This window comes from Coregonus lavaretus (assembly GCF_964263955.1).
Source record: "Coregonus lavaretus genome assembly, contig: HAP1_SCAFFOLD_617, whole genome shotgun sequence".
Taxonomy (NCBI): domain Eukaryota; kingdom Metazoa; phylum Chordata; class Actinopteri; order Salmoniformes; family Salmonidae; genus Coregonus; species Coregonus lavaretus.
Window position 1 is genome coordinate 291513 of NW_028160416.1, and position 8488 is coordinate 300000.

An 8488-nucleotide genomic window follows, 5' to 3' on the forward strand; every position below is an offset into this window, starting at 1 on the left:
ATTTGATTTGATTTGATATATAGTGTATTTCCCTGGGATATTACTCAGGTCCCACCAGTCCAGTTATGCTGCTCTGGCGCCATCCTGTGGACAGCTGGGAACACAACTTCAACTCCATTACATTCAATGTATCCCACAAAGTGCCACTTGGCTGGACAAAGCAGTCTGAATGGAAATCAGGTACATATATGAATACAAGCAGACACACAGCCTTACATGTCATATCACTGAGTCTCAGTTTAAATCACGGTTTAAACATAACAAGTCATTGCAAGTGAAACCATTTCTCAATTAGGTTTTAGGTTTTATTTATTCACACCAAAGAAAAGAAGTGAAAGACAAAACACTGCAGATAAATAAACAGGTAAAAACGGTGTTCAGGTGAGGCTGGAAGCTCAAAAGGGCTGATTTGAAAATAAACAGGTAAAAACGGTGTTCAGGTGAGGATGGGAAGCTCAAAAGGGCTGATATGAAAACCACACCACAAATAAAAGTTAAAAACAAAACGTTTGTTCAATCAGTTAAACAAAACATATTAATTTTAATTATACATGATATACAGTGGTTTGCGAATGTATTCACTCCCCTTGGCATTTTTCATATTTTGTTGCCTTACAACCTGGAATTAAAATATATTTTTTGGGTGTTTGTATCAATTGATTTACACAACATGCCTACCACTTTGAAGATGAAAAATATTTTTTATTGTGAAACAAACAAGAAATAAGACAAAAAAACACAAAACTTGAGCGTGCATAACTATTCACCCCCCCAAAGTCAATACTTAGTAGAGCCACCTTTTGCAGCAATTACAACTGCAAGTCTCTTGGGGTATAAATAAAAAAATAAATTGGTCATTTAGCAGACGCTCTTATCCAGAGCGACTTACAGGAGCAATTAGGGTTAAGTGCATTGCTCAAGGGCACATCGACAGGTTTTTCACCTAGTCGGCTCGGGGATTAGAACCAACGACCTTTCGGTTACTGGCACAACGCTCTTATGGGTATGTCTCTATAAGCTTGGCACATCTAGCCACTGGGATTTTTGCCCATTCTTCAAGGCAAAACTGCTCCAGCTCCTTCAAGTTGGATGGGTTCCGCTGGTGTACAGCAATCTTTAAGTCATACCACAGATTCTCAATTGGATTGAGGTCTGGGCTTTGACTAGGCCATTCCAAGACATTTAAATGTTTCCCCTTAAACCACTCAAGTGTTGCTTTAGCAGTATGCTTAGGGTCATTGACCTGCTGGAAGGTGAACCTCCGTCCCAGTCTCAAATCTCTGGAAGACTGAAACAGGTTTCCCTCAAGAATTTCCCTGTATTTAGCGCCATCCATCATTCCTTCAATTCTGACCAGTTTCCCAGTCCCTGCCGATGAAAAACATCCCCACAGCATGATGCTGCCACCACCATGCTTCACTGTGGGGATGGTGTTCTCGGGGTGATGAGAGGTGTTGGGTTTGCGCCAGACATAGCGTTTTCCTTGATGGCCAAAAAGCTCAATTTTTGTCTCATCTGACCAGAGTACCTTCTTCCATATGTTTGGGGAGTCTCCCCCAAACATATGGAAGGGGGAATGTGTTTGCTTATTTTTTTCTTTAAGCAAGATATCTTTTGTTTTCACATCATGCTTTAATGTTCTGAACACTCCAGGATCCAGCTGATCCTACAGGGATAATGTGAAAATGCCTCTAATAGAGGTTTTGAATGAGCAAGTCTGAAGCGATATATCATGTAGATTAAACACAGAAACACTGGAGAACCACTCAGAGAGGTATTCATCTACAGGACTGAGACACTATAAAACCACTCAGAGAGGTATTCATCTACAGGACTGGGACACTGGAGAACCACTCAGAGAGGTATTCATCTACAGGACTGGGACACTGTAAAACCACTCAGAGAGGTATTCATCTACAGGACTGAGACACTGTAAAAACACTCAGAGAGGTATTCATCTACAGGACTGGGACACTGTAAAACCACTCAGAGAGGTATTCATCTACAGGACTGGGACACTGTAAAACCACTCAGAGAGGTATTCATCTACAGGACTGAGACACTGTAGAACCACTCAGAGAGGTATTCATCTACAGGACTGGGACACTGTAAAACCACTCAGAGAGGTATTCATCTACAGGACTGGGTGGGTATTATTAGTGTGTTCTGAGTAGAAATGGATATAAACAGTGATTAAAACACAAAAACAGCGAGTTTAGTGCCCAGATTCTGACACTTATCTCCAAGAAGATAATTCCCATTTATAGTTATTTTGATACTACACGCAAAGGGGTTCTTCGTTTGTCCCCATAGGAAAACCCTTTTTTGTTTCAGGTAGAACCCTTGGGTGGTGAAAAAGGTTATACTTAGAACCTTTTAGTGGTGAAAGGGTTCCACTTGTAACAAAAAATGTTTATTTTCAGAGGGTTCTCCTACGAAGATAATTGAAGAACCATTATGGTTCTAGGTAGTGCCTTCTTTTAGTGTAGTCTGAGCTTAATTTATAGAACATGACTTTTCCTGTTGATTCTTCTGCTCCAAGTCTTTCTCTAGTTCATAGTTCTTCTGCTTTAAGTCTTCAGAAGTGTTCTCTAGCTCAGAGTTCTTCTGCTTTAAGTATTCAGAAGTGTTCTCTAGCTCAGAGTTCTTCTGCTTCAAGTCCTTAGAAGTTTTCTTTAATTCAGAGTTCTCCTGCTTCAAGTCTATATCGATGTTTCTGTTCTATTGCTCTAGCTCATATATCCTCCTCAATAGTTTGTCAGAATTCTTTATTGCGTTTTCGGTTGCAATTGATGAAAGCACGGACATTACAGATGTTGCACAACTGGCCATTTTCATCCGCGGAGTTGATGACACATTGACCGTCACCGAGGAGTTCGTGGAGTTGGTGCCGATGACAGATACAACGACAGCAGCTGATATTTTCACTGCACTCGTCAGCGCGCTGGACAGGGTCGGAGTGGACTGGTCCCGCGCTGTCAGCCTGGCTACAGATGGTGCGCTCTCAATGATCGGGAAAAAAGCAGGCGTTGTGACAAAGTTCAGAGAGAAAGTGCAATCTGCAAATGGAGGATGTGATTTTTGGACTTTTCACTGTGTTTTGCACCAGGAGGCTTTGTGTTGCAAGTCATTAAAGATGGATAACGTCATGAAGGTGGTTATTGTTTTTATTATATTATTATTATATTATTATATTATATTATTATTATATTATTATATTATATTATTATTATATTATCCAAACTGTTAATTTCATCCGATCCAGAAGCCTGAATCAACGTCAGTTTGACAGCCTTCTCAGAGAGAAAGACCACATCTATGGCCTGCCATACCACACTGAGGTAAGATGGTTAAGCCGAGGTGCTGTGCTGAGGCGTTTTCTTTGATTTACGAGAAGAAATTGAACAGTTCATGGAAGAAAAGGGCAAACCAGTGTTAGAATTTCATTCCGCAGAATGGATGCAGGACCTTGCATTTATGGTGGATGTTACAGAGCACCTGAATAACTTGAACAAACAGCTGCAAGGGTGCAACAAAGTTGCCACGCAGTATTATGACAGCATACGTTCTTTCAAGTTGAAGCTGTCATTGTGGGAGACGCAACTCGCCGGTGGTAATGCAGCTCACTTCCCCTGACCGGTAAAATCATGGTATATATAACTTAATAACAACAACTTCAGATTGTTTTCTTTGTTTTAATACGATCAACATACAACATAAAGCTGGAGCCTGAGGACAGTGTGTCCAAAATAGTACAAGCACAACATCACTATTAATCATAAAACACGTCAAGTTTATTTGAAAATTCTAAAGAAAAAGAACACACAAACACACAATGCCTCAGTGATTAACAGAACTGTTTCACAGATCACAGAACTATATCAGGGTGTCATTTCTCAGGCAGAAATGTAGATAAAAATAATGAAATCCTGTTCCCCAAACAAGTGCAAGAACCACAGAGTCAAGAATAGGTTAAAATATCCAAATAAAATAAAATCAATTAAAAACAATAGCACATCAACATAAAAACATATAAACATAAAGCTGGAGCCTGAGGACAGTGTCCAAAATCACAACATCACTATTAATCATAAAACACCTCAAGTTATTTGAAAGTTCTGAGGACAAAGAACACACAAACACACAATGCCTCAGTGATTCACAGAAGTATATCACAGATCACAGAACTATATCAGGGTGTCATTTCTCAGGCAGAAATGTAGATAAAAATAATGAAATCCTGTTCCCCAAACAAGTGCAAGAACCACAGAGTCAAGAATAGGTTAAATATACAAATAAAATAAAATCAATTAAAAACAATAGCATATCAACATAAAAACATATAAACATAAATCTGAAAGCGTTGCTCAAACTCCCGTAACAGTCCAGTTATTTTATCTTTGAACCGCTTCATGTCTGCCACATGTTGGGTCGCGCACACATTTTTCAGACAGGGGAAGTGAGCTGCATCACCACCGGCAAGTTGCGTCTCCCACAATGACAGCTTCAACTCGAAAGAACGTATGCTGTCATAATACTGCGTGACAACTTTGTTGCGCCCTTGCAGCTGTTTGTTCAAGTTATTCAGGTGCTCTGTAACATCCACCATAAATGCAAGGTCCGGCATCCATTCTGCGGAATGAAATTCTAACACTGGTTTGCCCTTTTCTTCCATGAACTGTTCAATTTCTTCTCGTAAATCAAAGAAACGCCTCAGCACAGCACCTCGGCTTAACCATCTTACCTCAGTGTGGTATGGCAGGCCATAGATGTGGTCTTTCTCTCTGAGAAGGCTGTCAAACTGACAGTGATTCAGGCTTCTGGATCAGATGAAATTAACAGTTTGTATGACCACCTTCATGACGTTATCCATCTTTAATGACTTGCAACACAAAGCCTCCTGCTGCAAAATACAGTGAAAAGTCAAAAAATCACGTCCTCCATTTGCAGATTGCACTTTCTCTCTGAACTTTGTCACAACGCCTGCTTTTTTCCCGATCATTGAGGGCGCACCATCTGTAGCCAGGCTGACAGCGCGGGACCAGTCCACTCCGACCCTGTCCAGCGCGCCGACGAGTGCGGTAAAAATATCAGCTGCTGTCGTTGTATCTGTCATCGGCACCAACTCCACGAACTCCTCGGTGACGGTCAATGTGTCATCAACTCCGCGGATGAAAAAATGGCCAGTTGTGCAACATCTGTAATGTCCGTGCTTTCATCAATTGCAACCGAAAACGCAATAAATGACTTTACTTTTTGCTTCAACTGGCTGTCCAAATCCACTGAAAGATCGGAAATCCTGTCTGCAACTGTGTTTCTTGTCAGGCTGATATTTGCAAAAGCCTGCCGCTTTTCAGGGCACACAATCTCCGCTGCCTTCATCATGCATGTTTTTACAAATTCACCCTCACTAAATGGTTTTGAAGCCACTGCGATTTCATTAGCAATGAGTTAGCTAGCTTTCACTGCAGCGTCACTGATGTCTCGGCTGTGAGTAAACACAGACTGCTGTTTCTTCAGACCCGCCAACAGTTCATTCACCTTCTCTCATCTCCGCTGTCCTTGAAAGTTGTCATATTTGTCGGCATGAAGACTCACATAGTGGCGACGAAGGTTATATTTTTTTCAGCACTGCAACATGCTCTGAACACACCAAACATACAGCTTTCCCATTCAATTCCGTGATTAAATAGGATGACAATTTTTCTTGGAACACTCTGCGTCCACTTTTCTCTTTTTTGACAGAGACATATTGGGGAAATGAGGTTGACAAAGCACATAATGTTAAAAGTAGAAGCCGTAATAAATATCGCGGGCAAAACAAAGTAGCTCATTGGCTGCACGTGCTTGACCTACTTGCTCTGCCCCGGTATAAACAGTTTGCTTGCTTAACACAATTGCTATTGCGCCATCCAGTGGACGCAATTGGAACAGCAGTTTATTTTATAGAAAAATTGCAGCGCATTTTTATTTTTATTTTTTTATTTTTTTATTTTTTATCATCTCGCGGGCCGGTCAGTAACGCAATCTAGTGGAAACAGACATTAAACATTTATATTATGGCTGTACACTATTGGCTGGTTTCCCATAAAACTGATTAAGCCTTGTCCTATAAAGTAGAAACAATGTTGATTCAACCAGTTCATGTCCTTTGGGAACTGTCAAATCGCAAGAATTTCCATCGGTGTCCGTGTTGCTGAATCCGCTTGTTTTTAGTGAGTGCATACATTTTTCATACTCCGCTTGTAGGCTACTTGGCTGTTTGTTTGTTTACCTATCATGTGGCAAAGTCACTACTGACCATATCAACTGCGATGGTTGGCTATAGCTACAGTATATATATTTGGGAGCAGGATAACGTTCAGTGGTTGGCTATAGCTACAGTATATATATTTGGGAGAAGGATAACGTTCAGTGGTTGGCTATAGCTACAGTATATATATTTGGGAGCAGGATAACGTTCAGTGGTTGGCTATAGCTACAGTATATATATGTTAGGGAGCAGGATAACGTTCAGTGGTTGGCTATAGCTACAGTATATATATTAGGGAGCAGGATAACGTTCAGTGGTTGGCTATAGCTACAGTATATATATTTGGGGGCAGGATAACGTTCAGTGGTTGGCTATAGCTACAGTATATATATTTGGGAGCAGGATAACGTTCAGTGGTTGGCTATAACTACAGTATATATATATATATTTGGGAGCAGGATAACGTTCAGTGGTTGGCTATAGCTACAGTATATATATATATTTGGGAGCAGGATAACGTTCAGTGGTTGGCTATAGCTACAGTATATATATATTTGGGAGCAGGATAACGTTCAGTGGTTGGCTATAGCTACAGTATATATATTTGGGGGCAGGATAACGTTCAGTGGTTGGCTATAGCTACAGTATATATATTTGGGAGCAGGATAACGTTCAGTATATATATTTGGGAGCAGGATAACGTTCAGTGGTTGGCTATAGCTACAGTATATATGTATTTGGGAGCAGGATAACATTCAGTGGTTGGCTTTAGCTACAGTATATATATTTGGGAGCAGGATAACGTTCAGTGGTTGGCTATAGCTACAGTATATATATTTGGGAGCAGGATAACGTTCAGTTGTTGACTATAGCTACAGTATATATATTTGGGAGCAGGATAACGTTCAGTGGTTGGCTATAGCTACAGTATATATATATATATATATATATATATTTGGGAGCAGGATAACGTTCAGTGGTTGGCTATAGCTACAGTATATATATATTTGGGAGCAGGATAATGTTCAGTGGTTGGCTTTAGCTACAGTATATATATTTGGGAGCAGGATAACGTTCAGTGGTTGGCTATAGCTACAGTATATATATTTGGGAGCAGGATAATGTTCAGTGGTTGGCTATACCTACAGTATATATATATATATATATATATATATATATATATATATATATATATATATATATATATATATATATATATATATATATATATTGGGAGCAGGATAACGTTCAGTGGTTGGCTATAGCTACAGTATATATGTCAAGGACTACAGGCTATCCAGGACTACAGGCTATCAAGGACTACAGGCTATCAAGGACTACAGGCTGTCAAGGACTACAGTCTATCATGGACTACAGGCTGTCAAGGACTACAGGCTATCAAGGACTACAGGCTATCATGGACTACAGGCTATCAAGGACTACAGGCTATCAAGGACTACAGGCTTTCAAGGACTACAGGCTATCATGGACTACAGGCTGTCAAGGACTACATGCTATCAAGGACTACAGGCTGTCAAGGACTACAGGCTATCAAGGACTACAGGCTATCAAGGACTACAGGCTGTCAAAGACTACAGGCTGTCAAGGACTACAGGCTATCAAGGACTACAGGCTATCAAGGAATACAGGCTATCAAGGACTACATGCTATCAAGGACTACAGGCTGTCAAGGACTACAGGCTGTCAAGGACTACAGGCTATCATGGACTACAGGCTGTCAATGACTACAGGATATCAAGGAAACCACTGTAGTCAAGGAAACCACCATCGTCCCAGTCATCATGGCTGTAGTCAAGGAGACCACCATCGTCCCAGTCATCATGGCTGTAGTCAAGGAGACCACCATCGTCCCAGTCATCATGGCTGTAGTCAAGGAGACCACCATCGTCCCAGTCATCATGGCTGTAGTCAAGGAGACCACCATCGTCCCAGTCATCATGGCTGTAGTCAAGGAGACCACCATCCTCCCAGTGCCAAGGTGACACACCCAAATGACTATCGCCCCGTTGCACTCACCCCTGTCATCATGAAGTGCCCTCGAGCGGCTGGTCACGGCCCACATCAAGGCCAGCATTCCAGGCCCACTGGACCCACTCCAATTTACCTTCCGCTCCAACAGATCCACGGAAAGATGCCACTTCCATCACTATTCACAGAGCCTTAACACATCTGGACAAGAGGAACACCTATGCGAGAATGCTGTTCATTAACTAC